Raw genomic sequence first — 19,984 nt, forward strand, 5'->3', positions numbered from 1 at the left:
CATCATATACAGTCCTGATATCCATCTCGTCTGCTGTTTTTCAGAACTGTCTTCAGTCTGTACCTAAGAGATGGTTCTTGCTTATTAATCCCCTTTTTCAATCAACACTTTTACACAGGATGAGATCATTTTTTTAAAAAGACAGAGCATGTATGAGCAAGAGCAACTTGTTTTAAATGGGAAGACATTTGTTTGTTTATTCAGATCCTGTCTCCCCCCTCCCACACCGTATCGGCACTTAAATTTTTCCCTGGGACCAGCAAATATCAATTTGATCAGCGAAGTGTCTATGATAAAGATTTGCTGCAAAACACAAACAACATTAAGAGCAGTAAAGGGCTTTTCCCCAGCTCGCCCACCACCTAGATGCTCAAGACCATGACGGGTTTACCTACACTGTCAAATAATTTACCTCCCTGGTTCACTCTCTGGTCCTGGTCCCCTCGTCAGCCATACTGCACATGCATCACTTTGTGCTTGGACTCTCCTCTGGAGAAAACTCTTCCCTTTGAGGAAACGCAGAGGCACAGCTCTGTAGATGGACTGCTCTATGGATGGCAGAGCAAGGATAGGTCTATACCAGCTTTGGCTCCTCCTGCCCTACAATATCCCAGCTAGCCTCCTGCCCTCAGACACCCCCTGTATGTCCCACACCACACCCCATAGCATGCAGCATACCTCTGGCATAATGCTAGAAAAACACCAGTCTTGCAGGCAGCAAAGAAGACCTCACAGTACCTCAGACACTTTGAACTAAAACCACAAAAATATAATTATGGCCTCAGAGCCATGGGGGCGTCAGGCCCAGGTCAAATGTTAGGCAGCACATACACAGCCAGTTCACTCGAAAGGCGTGTAATCTTGAGAGGTGTGGATGCATACATAAGGATCGCTCCCTAGGGCAGATCCTTTAGCAGTGTAGACTCTATTTTAAACAAGGGTTTTTTTATTGCACATTGAGTTGCTGTAGTTACAGCCTGAATATATTCAGGGCATTTCAAACGGCCTGCTCTGGGCTTAAGTTTTCCATACAAAGCTACTGCTTGTTATGTCTTCTCTCATCTCTTCCACGAAACCAGTATGTGGACTTTCCTGAACAATCTGCAGCAAGCTATGTACTGCATTTACATACCTTTTCCCACTGTCTCAGCAGTCCCATTACTGTATCCCTGGTTATAGAAGAGTTTCTTTTCTTTATTAATGCATTGCTCAGATCCAAACCAACTTCAGCTCCTATACAAAATGGTTTGTTACACTGGGGTAACTTAACACCTCTTCTACCTACCTACCTACCTACCTACCTGTTATTTAGTCTTGGACAGCAAAGAACCACGGGCCTAACTCCTCGCCCTCCCAGACAGAGTGAGGAGAAGAACTAGAAAGAAAGGGGAAAACTCATAGGTTGGGATAAAAAAAAATAGTTTAACAGAGCAGTGAAGGAAATTACAAGAACAATAATAGTAATGAAAGAATATACAAAATGATACACAATACAAAACACTCACTGTCTGGGTACTGACATTCATGTGTGCTCCTGATCCACAGTTTCATGCCATGCACCACAGCCGCACACCTGACACCATGCTGCAAAAACCGTGAAACTGGACCACAGTTACCACATCCCAACCACCACCCATAGCCCCAGCTAACTACCCCCATATATATACCGAGCATGAATATCCCTTAGGCTAGTTTGGGTCAGCTGCCCTGGCTGTGACCCTTCACAGCTTCTCACCAAAATTATCTCTTTCCTCATCAAAGACAGAAAATTAACCCTTTTCTGACCGGAACCAGGACACAACCCACAAAGAGTTTCAAGGAGTGAAAAGCCGGAGCAGATGCATGCACACTTGAAGAGACGCGTGCTTGGAACGCAGCTGCTGTATGACTTTCTGCTGTGCGAGTGATGGTGGGGGTGGGTGGGTGTTTGTTTTACAGGAAAACTGAGCATCTCAAACTTGTCCCAGGCCCTGGAACTGAGAAGTGGCTCTGAGCTCCTCCTGGGGTATGACATTAAGAAGTGGCAGGGAGGCATCCACCGTCTAGTGCCAGCACCCTGCCACCTAATGGCCAGGCTTCAGATTCACAGGTGAATCAAATTTTCCCTTTCTGCCTTCACTTTCCCACATCCTAGACACAGAAAAGTCTGTTTAAACCACCTTAGGTCACATCTTGTCGGGACAGATATATTCCTACTGGCTTACTTCAAACTCTTTTGTCATACACCTTAATAACAGGGTTAATACCTCACCTAAAAGTACCCTTTCTTGTAGTTACTCCACTCTGCCTTACCATGTCAGCCTAAATAATTCCTTCCTTTGTTTGGCAAATTCACATCATTTAAATATTTGCAGGCATCAGCTGCATCTCTCACTCCGTCGTTATTTAGCATAATCTTCCCTTTTGTAAATGAATTCCTGTGTTCTCTTCTGTTTCCTTCTGACAACATCTCCCCAGTAAAGATGCTTCCAGAGCTGGATACAACGTTCCCCTTCTAGTCACACCAAAAATCACAAAGAACAGGTCTGCTGCCTCGTGGCTTTGTTCCATAACACATTTGCACACACAAAGGCTGCACAGAGCTTTTCCTGAGCCACTGTAACACCACAAACTTGTCATACTTGTTGTCCACTGCCATACCTACATATATTTGTTTTTGTCAGCCCTACTGCCTTTCCAGTACAATATATTAATTCGAGGTTATTAAATGTATTTGTTTGCATTTGGCAGTTTGTGGAAGCTCTGAGCAACTGCACATGAGATGAAATAGTTTCAAGCTTCTGGCTTTCTTGCACTTCAAACAGCATGCAATTGGAAATACTACAGTCATTAACCCTTCAAAACATGTTTTCCTGAGTCCTAAATACAGATAGTCTTGCTCTGTAGCCAAATCTTTAATACAGTGAATTCTAGCAGTTTCTTGCTTCTTAATCCAAATTACCCTTTTCTGATTTGCAAAAGCAAAAAAAGCCCTGCTGTCATAGAAATTATTGTAGTTATTCATTATGTTTAAAGTTATCTTCTTTAGCATCTCTACTAATTGTAAAATTAACCCAATAGAGACACACTTGAGACTGAGAATAGCTGCATTTGAATCACAAGCTTATCTCCTAAATAATCTGGCAACTTGGTGAATAATGTTTTTAGCTGAACCAGAGGCCCAGCCATCATATAGCAAGTTAAAATCTTCATGACCAGTATTGTAGAGCTTGATCTACGTCAGGCCTGTACCAGATACTCATCACTGTTTCACTCTTTTGCCTCCTGATAATCTCAACTGACAAATTTAATCACTGTAACAGATTTAATTTTGTATCTTGCTGGGTAACTTCTCATAAACTCAATTTTTTCTTTTTCTTTTTTTTTTTTTTGTATCTATGAACCAGATTATCATTTTATATTAATGTTGATATGAGGAGATGCATCATAAATTCCAGTTTATACCTACCACAGACAATCATTTCTCTTTAGTTGTACTTCCAGCTCTTGTTTGTACAGGCAAAGAACCCACAATCTAACAAACCAAATAAAAACAGCACCTTGGTTTAGTACAAAAAGACTTGAACATATATATACTGATACACTTTCTAAAACCTGGTTTCAAAGGAGGAACACATTTTTTCATTTGATCACTTGGAGACTATTTGAATTAACTGAAACTTTTTTTATTCTATCATTTGAAGACCACTAACAAACTTTGTCAGTTATGAATTTGCAAGAAATTGAATGCTCTTTTTTTTATGTGCTCACCGTGAATTCTAAAAAAATTAAATCAATTCTTTTTTAAAGCATTGTGAGATGCCCTCCTTTCATAGTGGTTGGGTTTGGGTTTGAGGCTTTTTTGTTTTGGTGGGGGTTTGGACTTTTTTTAATTAGTCAAGTAAACTCCTTATTGCCATCTGCCCACTGGGTGGCACCTCTACATACATGCCCGATTCAACAAACCATGCTGCCTGTGAGAATCACCACATTCCTCCTACAGCCAAGTGTTGACATTGCACCAGCTCTGTGTATGCACCCATGTCTGGGAGACAGCTGAGGTTTATTAATAAAAATTTACTCCGCTAAATATTCCTAAAATTTACCACCATAATTCTTCTTTTGGGAAAATGAATCTGTACTGAGAAACCTGCCACTGGAAACATGATTCTTTGAGTATGTGTAAATATTTGCAACTTCTGTGAGCATCTGACATTTAATTGACAGATATGACAGAGAAGATACATTACAAACTTCCTCGCTTTGTAATAATACAAAATAAATCATGTCTGACATTGTAGCAGCATCCAGCGGCCCCAGGCAAAGCCAAATTTCAGTTTTGGTGGGAAATGAACAAGTAACACACTAGCAACATCCTCACTCCCAGAGATCATTTGTAACTACACTGCACTGGACTATCTCACTGACTGAAGAGCTAATCTTGATATTTATATTCTGGGCTAGCTTTGAAGTATTGTATAAACAATAATCATCACATTAACTTAGCTAACAAAGGTAATATCTTATTTTATATAGCAAGAAGCTCAAAGAACCAGATGAAGCTGTTTGACTGAGGAGACATAAAGCCAGCATCACTCATTTCTTTAAACACATGATGCTTTTCTTCCTTTGTTCATATTGACTCACCATGACCTGATGAACAGAAATATCACATTACACCATAATTTTGCTACTTTCTCTAGCTACATTGAGAGATACAGAAAGTTATTTACAAATTCAGGGACTTCTGAACACACAGACTCACACTTGCAACGTTTTGCCCCTGTGCTCTTTCCTGAGTATTAGCATTTGGTTCAAAGTGATGGAAAAAACTTAGCATAGTTAGTGCACTTTACTCTTGAAAGTTTGTTGTGATCATCTAGTAATCTGCCTTAGACTCAAGTTTCACTTTGAAAACATCCAATTGATCTGGGCATCTCTAAATACAGTGCAGTTCCAGCAGGGAGTAGGGAAGTCTTTAATTCTTAGGAAAAAAGGTTTCTGCCCACAAGAAGAGACGAAACGAGTTGGCATACACCAGAGCAGGCATCCCAGGTTCCCACTGGCCAAGTGTGGGAAAGCCTGCACAGGATGGGTACAAAGGCAGCAGGGAGGGATGCAGCAGCTAAACACATCTGAACACCACATCGTTTGGCAGGACAGCATCTTGTCATGCAGAAAAAAATGACCACAGTGGCAGACTGTGGCTGGGGACCACAGCTCACAGGAAGATCCCTTTGAGATCCCAGAAGATTACACAGCCTTTTAGCAGCCTAGTGCTTCAGCTCTCGCCCGTTCCAGCCTCTCCTGCACCCATCAGGCCACCAAAGAGACCCCCAGGCAGGTCCTGGGAGTTGAGTAGCACACAGGGAGGTGAACCCCCAGCAGCACAGCCCGAGAGAGTGAGGAATGGGCCAAATAATTGAGATGCCTGCAGGACTTAATAGATTTGGCTGGTGCTGCATAAACTCTTCAATTTATCTGTCCATCAAAATCTTCATAAACCGCACCCTGCAATTACAGCAAAGGAACTCACCTAAAATGACTTGATTTCATGAGCTGAATTAGCCCACTGTCTATAACAAAGACAACCACCTAGTGTGGTACCAGCCAGTTTGCATTCAACATCAGGTATGCTAAGCCTAATTGAAACTCCAGCATTTGGCAACAAAGCAAGGAGCCACCTTTTACTCAGAAAATAACAGAGTAGCTAATATTCAATGGGGATTTGTGATTACAAAATGCATTAATGTAAGAATTTATTATGTCCTTTCTGAGTATCAACAACTTAAATACCTAAGAAACCCATAAAACAGTTTCAAGCACGATACAAAAGAAAAGCAAATACATTTTTTTTAGAAGTGGCACTATCGAGGCACCAGTTAAGAATGCAGACTTGGAAATTTAGCTTGGAAAACTCAGGTATTAAAATTTTACTGAGCTGTAATCGGAAAGGAAGAACAATTTTTAGAACAGTCAAGAAACTGTTTTTTATGCCAGGAATGGAAAATTGAATAAATATTATATATTCAATAAGAAGTAACATGAAGTTATCTTTAGGTAAGTTAGGTCGTGTAATGTGAGATGCTTCCAAAATTAATAATGCACTGTATAATTTCAGGTTTCAAATAATGATAAACTCATTACAAAAGATACTAATATAGATTTTCTCATTTGCATAAAAGCATGTGCCTGCAGAGATTTTAATATAAATCCTAACATCTTACTGTTTTGGTTTAGGAAACCACTAATTATTCTTATTCAAATTCCCTGCATATTTCAATATGGAACAACTAAGTGGAGTTTGAATCATGTCGTAAAGTAACAGGATGACAATACTCAATCACAATTTATAAATGTGTTCAACAGGCCATGTCCACCACTCTCATGTCTTTGAGAAATAATCTTCATGTTATATGTGTACTTACAGTTATATTTATGAGGAAAAAATACCAAAATGCTTTAATGCAGACATACTTCAAGGTACAATTTTGAAAAATCTGTTTTCCTACTTCCTATGACTTTTCAAGTTATGAGTGCAGCAGAAAAAGAAGTTCACGGAATCATTAAGCCAGGAGAACAATGCAGAAGGTGTAAAGGTGACTCACAAACAGTATGTATCAAGTGCAGTCATAGATGCAGCGTAAAAAGTGGTTTTATCACAAACTCGAGCACAGCACCAACATGAGATACCATTTCACACATTCACACACATTTCACAACATGCAGCCCTACAGGTTATCATCGGTGTTACTCATTCTTATATTCTTTTCAGAGCAAGGAATACAGAAATTTAAATTGTTAAGTTACACATCAAAATAAATGTATGTGGATACTTCCACGGAGGACAGGCTTTCTGACAGCTCACAGACATCATAAGATTGATTTACACTATGAAGTGTTCCTTTGAATTCATATTGGCTTTTTAGGAAGGACTAACTCATAGAGTAAGACTTCAGGATTCCTTGTAGTATGAGCTCACTGCAAGGCAGCCTACCTGCATCTCTGCATCTTAACTCTACAGAGCCAGAAGACAACAGGCTTCACTTTCAGAGTTTGCTTTGCTTCACTTTTTGAGGTCTAAGAAGTTGTCTCCTGACAGCATTTTTGTCTGTTGTCATACCAATTTATCATTCCTCTCTTTTCCACAGTTATCAAAAATGATCGTGCAGGCAGTGAGGGAAGGCAAAAGAAAGTGTGTTACAAACAGAAGAGAAGGGGAAATGAAATATGAAAATGAGAGGATCTTAGCAAAGGAGATGCAGACAAACTAGAGAGAGTGTTTTAAAACTGGGACCCTGAGAGCCCAGTTAATTTTGTGTAAGGCTTTGTAATTTAAAATTATGAGCATTTTGTTAAAATTCAGTACATTTACTTAATGCTGCTTCTGTTTTGCTCATTAACAGCTCTATTCTGGATTACTAAACTACAAGTCCTTCAACTACTGGTAATGAACCACTCATTCTCCAGCCTCAATGCTTGTTCATCCTAGGATGCTTAAATACCTCCTGAGCAGGAGGCAATTATACTAAATGTCTGGGATGGAGCCTGTCAAGTGGTTCTGAATACAGGAAAGCAAGGGGAGACGCCTTTTAATGAGTAAAACCAATGTGCTCCTATAATGAGAACATTATACCAAAAAGAAAAAAATCCTAAGAAAAAAATAAGGAAGTTTCTAACTTTGAGGAAGCTGGTTAAGACAAACTGTTTATTTCCATCCCCTGCACTGATCTGTGGCTATATCTCTAGATAACCAATGCATTTTTCTTGTCTCTTAGATTTAACAGATAGCTGGGGCAGAGGTGCCTAATCTCAATGAACATGCACTTCTAAATGAAAACAAGTTTGATTTGTCCACCATGTTAACTTTCAATCACACCTGGTCTTCTGATTGGGTCAAGTCTATTCTTCATGAAAGTTTCCCCTCCACATAACAAGCAAATTTAGATATAGCCTTCCTTATTTTTTATTAAAGATGTCATCTATAAAATTATAAGATTACTACAGTTGTGTTTGAAGTGGAATTAAAAATTAAAACTTAAAGGAGTGAACTTGCTTTTACTAGCCTGCAGCTCTAGAAGAACACCCTCCTACCATGTCTACCTGACCTGGTCTATACCTAGCAGGAGTAACCTCCACAGCATTTGCTGAAGGAGGTAATTTTCATGTCTCAGTGTCATGCTTCGGTTCTTTGTAATCAAGAAATTAATTATTTCAGCATGGCACTAAGTGACAAGTCCAAATGTGCATGCATACTATCTCAGTGATTCTCATGCTTTATGTACTTTCAGTATATAAGCTCCTGAAAGCTTCTAGTCTTAAAAGGATCACCTGCAAGTTGGGAAAGAAAGAGAGAAGAGAGAGAGAGAGAAAGAGAGAGAGAAAGAGAGAGAGAGAAGAAAGAAAGAGAGAGAAAGAGAGAGAAAAAGAGAAGAGAGAGAAAAAGAGAAAGAGAGAGAGAAAGAAAGAGAGAAAGAGAAAGAGCGAAAGAAAGAGGGAAGGAAGAGAGAAAGAGAGAAAGAAAGAGAGAAAGAGAGAAAGAGAAAGAGAGAAAGAGAGAGAGAGAAAGAGAGAGAGAAAGAGAAAGAGAGAAAGAGAAAGAGCGAAAGAAAGAGAAAGAGAGGAAGAGAGAAAGAAAGAAGAGAGAGAAAGAGAGAGAGAAAAGGAAAGAGAGAAAGAGAGAGAAAGAGGGAAAGAGAGAGAGAAAGAGAGAAAGAGAGAGAAAGAGGGAAAGAGAGAGAGAGAGAAAGAGAGAAAGAGAGAAAGAGAGAAAGAGAGAAAGAAAGAGAGAAAGAAAGAGAGAAAGAAAGAGAGAAAGAGAGAAAGAGAGAAAGAGAGAAAGAAAGAGAGAGAGAAAGAAAGAGAGAGAGAAAGAAAGAGAGAAAGAGAGAAAGAGAGAAAGAGAGAAAGAAAGAGAGAAAGAGAGAAAGAGAGAAAGAGAGAAAGAGAGAAAGAGAGAAAGAGAGAAAGAGAGAAAGAGAGAAAGAAAGAAAGAAAGAAAGAAAGAAAGAAAGAAAGAAAGAAAGAAAGAAAGAAAGAAAGAAAGAAAGAAAGAAAGAAAGAAAGAAAGAAAGAAAGAAAGAAAGAGGGGAAGGAAGGAAGGAAGACACCACATACCAAGTTTTTTCTTAGGAACCAAAGGAGTTTATACCATCTTACTACCTCAGTACGTCAGGTAGTTCAGTTTTGATGTAAGTCTTATGCAAGACATCTAATTGACGGTTGAGTATAATAGTAATCAAGTAAACATCTCGAATCACACAAAGTCATTCTACTACAATTTCAATCACACTTTAATTTTAAAATAGTTCACACATTAAACTCTATCCTAAAGCATTATTTGGTACAAATATATTATAAGTCTTGGACTTTACACATGAAATGCAAGTCTTCCTGGAGCTAGTTCAAAGACTCACTTAAGTCATCCTAGATGTCCTATTTACAATAGCTTACTACAGAGTCATCTACCAGCAGCTCTGTAGTCGCCTTCTAAAACCTTGTATTTTAATTCCTGCATTTGCCTACTTTCAACCCTCTAGGGGCTAGAACCAGTTTAACAAGGCATTTATCTTGTCATTTGTGACCCAGATGGGGCAACTCCTTCATAAGCAACAAATTAGAATCTCCCACAGATAAATCCGCAGGATTTAGGGGCTAAACATTTTTGGCACTTGGTTTTAGACTGCAGATTATTTTAGAATCACAGAATCATAACATCCACATGTCTTTTGTTAGAATCACAGAATCATAACATCCACATGTCTTTTGAATACCTCCAGGGAAGAAGGCTCCACCACTTCCCCGGGCAGCCTGTTCCAATATTTCACCACTGCTGCCAATGCTTGACTTCTGTCCTGATGATGTTTTGAAGTATAAACATAAACCCCTCCATTCTTAAAAAATCTTCTCCCAACTAAATGAGCCACAGATTCCTTTTCAAAACCCTAAGTACTCTCAAAAAAGAGTAAGAGTAAACAACTAAAGTAATCAATGCTGTGTTACCAGAATCAGTTATACAAGAGAAAAGAAACAGTCATGTTTTCATTGTATTACGTACACAGTGAAACAAGTGACAATTCAAGATTGTTGGACTCCAGCTCCAAACCCAGACTTTCAAGCATTCTAAAAGCCCCCTCTAGGCTGCTGTGTGCAGTAAATGCATGTTTGAAAAAAAAAAAAACAGTTAACCTGGCAGCAGACCTTTAGGGCAGTAAAGTTTATTCCTGCAAAGACACAGACTCTGAAATCCGCACGAAAAGATAACCATTATCCATAATGCAGAACTATACTCTTTTCTGTCTTCAAATGAGATAATATTCACTTCAAAGAAGCCAAGGATGAGGAAGAGGCAACTAAGGATGACAAATAATTCCTAAATATTTGAAGTTTATTTTCAAGACAGATAATCTTATTAATTTAAATGTTATGAATCACTCTATTATAAACGTAAAAATAAACTGGCATGATTTAGCTGAAGCATCATAAAGAAATGACCCTACTAAAAGATGAGATCTGAACTATACTTACATCAGAAGGCAGGACTGTAACCTGGTGTACAAGTCTGTTAATTACAAATCTTTCACATTAAAAAGTAAATTAAACATACCATTTTCTATTCACATTTCCATTAATTAATGGGAAAAAACATGAGCTACAGAAACAAGAAGACAATAAGGTCTTGGTTTTGCTAATTAAAACTACTTCAACATCACTTTAGTTACCCAGGTCTCACTAACTAACATGTGCAATAACATTTTTTGGAACTTCAGAACAGTGGCTGGAACTGTAAGCAAGACCCTACCATTCCCAGGCAATGATCTCTGAGGTAACCATGCATAATACTCTTCTCTCTTAAAGATGTGTCACAAGACTAATGAAAATGAGGCAATAAACACTGATCAAGCTTTGCAAATTTCAGCATAAAAATCTAGAATGCACAACTTTCATTTTACCCATCCATCCTGATTTCAAAACAGCTTGTTTAGTGTTTATGTTCTTACCACTTAAGTCTAAGTATTTCCTCAAAAACCTTTTTATCCTCTCAGTAATGTTGTTTGATCACAAGTCACAAGATGTTAAAATGCAATGTCAGTCTCATAAAATAAAAGGTACAGCCAAGGCACAGCCAGTATACCCAAACACCTGTCTATGCCAACTGGCATAATACAAATTAATAAAAGCAGTCAGTGTCAGTGATGCAGAAGAAAAGATTGAAGCCCTCAACCAGTAAATAATTTCAGGAAAGGGCAAACCAAACTAATTATGTTCCACTCTATGCTGTTTTTAGCTTAATTTTATGTCCTTAGTCATTCTTTTTTCATGTTCTACTAGGTAAATATCCAAGAGTTGTCTCAAAGAGTAGTTTTCATTAGAAACCTTGGCAGACACTTTAAATAATATTTCCATGAAAAGGCTCTGCTTGTCCCTGGTAAAAACGCAAACAGTTTTCATTAAAGAAAAGCTCCAGTTTCCCTTTGTTTTTTGTAAGCTGTATGTAGTTGTATTTCTGTGCCTTGCTCTGTACACGAGTACACGAAAACAAACAAACATCCTGAAATGCCTGAGCAGACTGAACCATAGACCGTAATAACAGAAGATGGAAGATGACTGAAGGGTTTTGTTTTACAGCTAACTTTTGAAAACAGAACCACCTCTCTTCCTCAACCCTCACCTTCATTATTAAATTATAATTTGGACTAGATTAAAGGACAGTGAAGCAGCATAAAAGGAGGGGTGGAAAGCTAGCCAAAAAAAGCACATTTGTGAAGGAACTTACAGAGATGAAAGATTACTGAACATATGAAAATACTGAGACTGTTCCAGGCATATAAGACATAAAGAAATCAGAGTGGAAGAAGTAAAACACTTCTGCAAATATGAGAGATGAGAAAGGTACTTTAAGAATGGAAAAAGAAAGGAGAGTAAGGACTGAAGATCTCCTCAAGCCATGCTTTTAAATCAAGCTTTTATTACTCTTGGAGGAAACGGAAAGTAGTTTTAGGAAAAAATAATATGTATAAACATCTAAAAAATGTCTGTACTCATTCAAACTTTGGCAATTTGTTATTTTGTGTTGCATACATGCTACGTTGGTGCCACATAAAATCTCATACCCAGGTATTAAGCAACACAATGTAATCAACAGGTAGACCATATTAAAGACCAAAAAGAGGGCATAAGATGTAAAGTCTAGTATTATTTGCACTGCAGTTATGCTGGGAATCTTCAGAGTCTCACTGTGGTAGGTCCTATCCCAAAAAGTGGGTACGGCTAATAAATGGGAAGGGAGGAGACACGCTTATGCTAAAACATCTGCAATTATCATAACAGTTTCAGAAGAGCAGCTGCTTCACCAGATTTATAACCACCAATACCTATCATCTGACAAGGAAGTCTTGTGGCAGGAGACGTCAACACTAGGTAACAGCAGGTGTGAACATCAAAGCCAATTGATAGGATGTGAGCAAGCTCCTGGGAGTCATCCACAACATATGTACCTCTGTGGTCATTCAAATCAAGATCATGGGAGAACAGTGACAGCCATCCAAACCTGATGGCATTTCTAGTTACCTCCAGGATAAGAGATTTATCAATGATAGCACTATCAATGATTACTAGCTAAGTAATGATGCAGGACAGCAGGGAATGTCACATTGTGGTGAAATACGTCCAGTTGTTTGTTTGGACATAGATTCATGTTCAAATACATATTTACACAGATTAATAAACACAACCAGGTAAGTTCAACAAGTCTTAAAAAACCAACCCAAACCATGAAACAGTCTTTCCTGTCTTTCCTGGGCAATCTTATTAAGATCTGAAATCCAGGATTTATTTGATTTATTTTTTCTTACTAACTACAAATATTTTAATTTGTAAAAATTACCCAGGACTTTTCTAAAATTAAGCTGCAGCATTTTACCTCATGTGCATCCCAGGCAATTATTTTCAAGAGCTGCCAAAATGCAATGTCATTTATTCTGGCTTTAAAAAAAAACAAACCAGCTTTAAATTTCCTTGACAACAGATCACTGACTATGGATAAGCCCCAAAGAGCATGTACTGGGTCTGGCTGGGATGGAGTTAGCTTTTTTCATAGCATCCTGTATGGTGCTGTGGTTTAGATCTGTGACCAAAACCAGAGCTGATAACGCATCGATGTTTCAGCTGTGGCTGAAAAGTGCTTGCACAGCACTAAGGCTTTATTCATTTCTTACACTGTCCCCCCAACAAGTAGGCTGGGAGGCAACCGCTCACCCAAACTGATCAAAGGGATGGGATATTCCATATCAGGTAACATCAGGCACAGCAGAAAAAATGTGTGCATGTGTGCTGGGGCGCGTTTTTCCAAAGTAGCCACCGCTTAGAGACTGGCGGGTCATTTGTCTGCTAGTGGGAGTTGGTGAATGCTTGATTGTGCATCACTTCTTTTTATTTTTCCTCTTCACTTGTTAAACTATCCTTATCTTGACCCATGAGATTTTCTTGCTTTTGCTTTTCCAGTTTTCTTTCCCATCGCACTGGCAGGGGAAGTGAGCAAGGGACTGGTGGGTCAACGTATCACAAATACTCAGAACTGATGAGCTTCCTGTAGCAGTATCTATGCATTTGATGTTCTTCATATAGATCTTAATGTTCTTTGCACCAATATCACGGAGGGCGGAACATGCCCAAAATTTCAGTTTCTTCATGAGCATGGGAGCCCAAGTTGCCTTATCTGTCAAGAGTGGCTGCAGAAGATGATTATGGAAAACATATCTCATGGAAAGCTAACACACACATTTTAAAAAATACTTTCTTCTATTTGTGATGGCCCACAAACACACACGAGTAATCAATCAACTCAGAGAATTCAAAGTAGAACAGACACTTCAAGGACTGGTTTGCTGAATATACTGGCAAATCTGGGTGCTCTGAGAAACCATGTAGTATTTTATGAATGTGAAACAGTAAAACTGTCCTTTAGAATGCTTAAATATTTTAAGATGAATACAGTTTTTAATCATGCTGCAGGGGCTACTTCCAGGGCCCCTGCAGGCTTGGACAGTTTGTAAATCCATTATCCAGACATCACTTGCTTATAGGCACAGGTGCTGTTCCCAAGGCTGTTTGCTGAACTTCCTACAATATTAGCTGGGTCTTTGATGAGGTGATATGCTGCCACTCCATTGCTTCTTAGACCTGAGCTCTTTGAAATCTTTTCACTTGGAAGATGCTCATCTACAGACAATCACTTCATCTTGAAAGGATGAGCTGGGAGCAGGATTTCCAACGTCCATGAAATCAGTCGCTGACTTACAAACATCTTCCCCTGGGGACTGCTCCTGGAAGGATGCAGCACTGAAGTGTCCCTCATTGGGTTGCCCTGTCCATGACAAACACTCTGTACCCCTAGACTGTCTAAGAAATCATCTTTTCTCTCCAAGACCTATTCGCACTGGCAAAGACAGAGAATATTTACAACCATTACATCCTCCTAGACTGCAGCAAACGACAAGGAGTCACAGAGGAAGGCAACACCCTTCCTCCACAGTGACAGCCTTGGTGCCAAAGGCAACAGAGGTGTCATGTAAACTGAATGCCATCAGCAATGTGATGTGAAGTTCTGGAACATGAGTCAGTGTTACCTGCTGCTCAGATGCCCTGACATATCCTGGAGTCTCTGTCCAGTACAACCTGGCACCCGGGGTTGTGTCAGCACTGGTACTGAATGCCACGGTGGTTAACAAGGATCAGATAACAACATGCCATATGGAGGATCAGTGTCCAAAATGTTTCTTTATTTTTATTTGCCTGTGATCCAGCCCTGGGAGAGAAGCAGAAGGTACCAACTATACCACAGCACCTGTTGCGCACCCAGGCATTTTGGAAGCAGGTCACCAACATCAGAAGCTGCATGAGCACCACTGGAAAATATTCATGGTTCCAGTTATGGGAGGTGCTCGCTACTCCTCCAGATGCCCTTGATCACCGCCTTGTTTGTTCATGTGGCCTTCACCCCTGTGAAATCTGTGATGAGGGACCTAAACCAATGGACCCAGGCTTACAAAAAATATTGAAAGCTCCCCGTGAACAAGGAGCTTGCACTAAGGCTGAGGAGTGTCTGAAACACGTGAAGATGTTTAGCCCTCTGTTCCTTTGATACAAAGAAAAAGCAGCAGCAGCAGATGTGTGGACTACTAGAAAGTCCTTATATTTGGGCACAGTAACACCACACACCTCCACACCTGAACATGAATGACGGTTATTGCTTAAAATTAAACCAGTTGATTTTGAATATATGCGCGGAGAAATGAAAGGTTCTGACAAACCCTATTTCTGAAAAACTGCTCATGGTGACCATTTCTCTCTTTCAAACCGATTTCTAACATCTTCTGTAAAAACTTGACCCTAAAGTTCAGAAAACAGAATAATCAAGACCCTCCAACACTTCAGTGTTCATGGGCTAAAACTTCAAGGAAAGGAGAGGCAAGCAAGGGCAACCCAGGGGATACATAAGAAATGTTAAATCAAGTAAGTATGTCCACATTGCAGTACCCACTTAGAAGGCATTTAATTTCATGACAGTAAATACCCTCTATTTCACAACTGTTTCTGTGATACTCTTTACATTAGAAAATAAAGTTTAGTGTTAAAGACTAATTCAGTGGGGGAATTTTGGGGGTTTTATGAGTGGCACCCAGACCATCATAAAATGTAATGGTTTATTTTATGTGAAGTGGCACATTAACACCATCAATAATACTATAGTTTACTGAAAGAGATGAATATGCCCACAGAGAGTTCAAAAGGAGAGTTGGATGTCAACTGCCTTAGAAACATGGAAACCATGACTGGAGAGGTAGAGGCAACTACAAGTGTTCTTCTCACAAACTGAGTAAGATGCTACATGGAAGAGGATTCAAAACTCTTTTCAAAGGTGGAAATGACCTAACCACTAGATGGAATATCCCACTGTGAAACAAAACCTGCCCTTGGAGAACCACATCCTGATTGTTTTTGAAAGGAAAAAAAGTAAGCACATGTATTTCACGCATATCATGGCCTGCTACTGCCAACACGTGGCTGGTCACACCTGCTTCATTAGATGACATGAACACTAATTTGTTAGCAGCAGCAAAGTTTATTTATAATCATCTTGAAGTGTACTGGACATCCTGCTAGTAATAAAATGCAGTCAATAAATCAAGCTATACGTCAGAATGAAAACAAATATTGTGCTGTGTAATTTATATATTAGTCATTAATATCAATAAATCTATTCTACATACCTATGCTGCAATGTAGGTTTTAAACTGGTGAGTTGTCTGGAAGTAGGTAAAAACATATTTCAGAATTATGAGAGAAACAGATCAGATGGTGAACAGCCTGGGTAATAATAGGCCCAGAAGGAGAACTGAAGGAATTGCAGATTGGTAAAAAAATAAGCAATATTACTGATAAGAGAAAAATCCATCTGTCTTAGTTATGAAGAAACTCAACCAGGAAATTAACATTTAACATTAACTCCATCAACTCTTATGTTCCATGGAACTAAGTCAGAACTGATAGCGCTCACTGTGGGAAGAAATTAATTACATTAGCTCATTGTTTTGGCAGGTGACTCAGGGTAATGACCAGAGGGTTCAACTTCAAGTGGAAAAGCACATCCAATCCATCACTGGAAAAGAAGGAATTCCATGGACTGTAATAAAGAACAGTGGGAACAGAGAATTTCTGAACTTCGATAAATCTTACGAGCCACAAAGAAATGAATTATCAAAATGTGGATTCTTCAGAGCATAAAGGATTCTCTTTAAGGTGGATGCAGGAAAAATACTTCAGAAAACAGCATGCTGGGGGGGGAGGGAATAATTGTTAACAGAATTACAGTAAGGAAAGATGCCAAAGGTTGGCAAATAACTCTGATATAACTTAGAAGAGATTAGTCATGTCCAAACAGGTACACAGAGGTTTCTTTTTCTTTTAAACCTAAACAAAACCAAGCAAAACATAACTGTAAAGTACAGCAAGCTATTCACTTACAACTGTAGTGCTATTAAAGAATCACACACATCAAAAAAGAAAACAATTCCAAAGAAAACAACTGCTAAATAAACCTAGGATGACAAACTAGACAAAGAAAACAGGCAAGCAGCAGCAAGAAGTGATTTAGATATCTTTCAAAGAGTAATAAAACACTGCTCATGGACTAACTGTATTTCATAGTTTTCAAAGAAACTTGACAGAATATCGAAATATAAATACCCATCACAAAAATCTGATTAAATCAGGCAACACTATGATGTTGTCAAAAATACTCTTCTGCTCAATGTTTGAATTTGCTACAGCTCAGTTAGGCACAGAATATGAGAAATTGAAGTGGCTAAGTTTTTGCCGAATACTTCCTATTTGCTTCCTCCTCAGCAGTCACGGCGAGCACCTCCATAACATGTAATCATCACTCAAAAACCACCATGCAAGCCCTGAACTATTATTAGTCCTTCCAATGCTGCCCCACTGGTTTAGCAGCTCATGGGACATTCTTCCATCCCCAGCAGCCTGCCAGCTCCTGACAGTCTCACACACAGCTCCTGAGCACTGTACTGTAAAGTGGGAAGAAAAGAGAGATATCCCATTTAAATTAAGGCTTGTTTGGGATGCAGAGCATTCATCAAAATGCTTAGGTCTAAATTAAAACACAGTTTCACATACTAGTAAATATTTATAACAGACTCCACTTTTTGCTCATGTTTTCAAATTAGAAGTCTTGCTATCAAATTGTATTTAGCATTTACAGAAAAAAAGGGGCTTTTTGCGTAACAAAAAAGACTAGGGCCTGACATCTGACTAGATTAAATATGTGCTGATTTTCTATGTTTTTTTTAATTTATAAGACATTCTTAGCACACTAGCACACATGTAAAAGTTGTTTGGAATATGCTTCTCATCTGTTTTGGACCTAAATTTATAAAAGGCAAACATATTTCTTAACTGTGCTTTGATCCAGACAGTGATGCTTGCGCTAACAAATACTTCTTGAAAGTTAAGATGAGAAGTCAGGTATCTTGACAGAAAAAGCTGAATTTAGGCTTCAGGATTTTTGGTTTGTTCATTTTATTAACTGTAATGAGTCTGCACGATAAAGTTTAGTGTTAAAGACTAATTCAGTGGGGGAATATTTTGTTTTTATGAGTGTCACCCAGACCATCATAAAATGTAACGGTTTATTTTATGCAAAGTGATACACTAACACCATCAATAATACTATAGTTTACTGAAAGAGTTGAATATGCCCACAGAGAGTTCAAAAGGAGAGTTGTCATATCTCTACTCATGTTTTCCTTTTGTAGCAAATTATAGTGAAAACATGAGATCTCTCCCACAGAACTTAGCTTACTCATAAATTTATCTCACATAAACCACTAAAACTCTGTGTTAAAGCTATTTGCTCTACCTTACCTCAAATGTGCCTATAGTAAAGATTTCTATTTGTCCCAAGCAAGGAAGATATCATCTAGATCTTTTAAAAAAATCAGTTAGTTCAATTACCAGTTGCTCCAAGCCACAGATACATAGCATGAGATAACGCTAACAATGAGACAGATTCACTAGAATCAACTTTGGCTGCCATTGGAGTTCTGCTTTACCAACAGAGAGAACAGAAACCTCCATGATTCAATGTTAGAACTTCAAAGCTGAGCATTTTCCTGAAAACATCAGCAGATTTCATCCCAAAAATAGAAGAGCCTCCCTGAAGCCCTGGTTATGCTCAATCCACAACAAATGAGACTGAAATGATTATCACAGAATCATAGAATGGTTTGAGTTGGAAAGGACCTTTAAAGTCATCCAGTCCAAGCCCCCTGCAATGAGCAGGGACATCTTCAACTAGATCAGGTTGCTCAGAGCCCTGCCCAACCTGGTCTTGAATGTTTCCAGGGATGGGGTACCTACCAACTCCCTGGGAACTTGTTCCAATATTTCACCATCCTCACCATAAAAAAATCCTTCCTTTTATCTAGTCTAAATCTGTTCTCTTTTAGTTTAAAACTATTACCCCTTGTCCTATCACAACAAGCCCTGCTAAAAACTTTGTCCCCATCATTCTTCTAGGCTCCCTTTAAGTACTGAAAGGCCACAATAAGGTCTTTCGGAGCCTTCTCTTCTTCAGGCTGAACAACTCTAACTCTCTCAGCCTTTCCTCATAGGAGAGAAGACAGGTCCATGTCTTTCCTGCGCTGAGGCCTCCAGAACTGAATGCAGTACTCCATGCTGAGTCTCACCAGAGCAGAGCGGATGCGTAGAATCATCTCCCTCAACCTGCAGGCCACGCTTCTTTTGATGCAGCCCAGAGTATGGTTGGCCTTCTGGGCTGTGAGTCCACATCGCCAGCTCACATCCAGCTTTGCATCCACAAGTGCCCCCAAGTATCAAGCTTTTCATCAGGAACCAGGCATCCAATTTCATGTGAATAGATTGATCACCTGCAGGACTGTCTCCTATATTGTATTTAAAATACACCCCTGTGGAATGTTTAGAGGCTTCTCACCCTCTTTTTTAATTCTTCACCTCATACACACCCTTTACATTAAACAAGGACTATAAAGCCTGATGAGTTCCACTCTGAAATTGCAAATGATATGTATTCATTCAGAGCCTTTGAAAGATGCCAACTTTTTTTTTGGTCTTTTGTGCTGTTATTTACTATTTGCATACAGAAGCCATAGTCAAAATTAGACTGCATTATTCTAGACACTTAATAAACACACAACCCAACCTACCACAGCCTGGGAGAGATTACTCAGTAAACACAGACAAAAGGTGTGAGAAAAAGATTTCTTATTGCTTAAACTGAAGACAGATAAGGTTGCCTCCCATTAAGTAAGTGAAGGAATCCAGCCTTAAACCAGAAAAATCCCATGAGGTCAAGTCAGAATACGTCTACATAGTGGGATGAGGCAGACGTGCTCAATGTGTCCCAAGTTTCCATCAGCCAGGTAAAAGCAGTTCTAGTTTGCAAGCC

The sequence above is a fragment of the Phaenicophaeus curvirostris genome, chromosome 2 (genome assembly GCF_032191515.1).
Source record: "Phaenicophaeus curvirostris isolate KB17595 chromosome 2, BPBGC_Pcur_1.0, whole genome shotgun sequence".
NCBI classification, from domain to species: domain Eukaryota; kingdom Metazoa; phylum Chordata; class Aves; order Cuculiformes; family Cuculidae; genus Phaenicophaeus; species Phaenicophaeus curvirostris.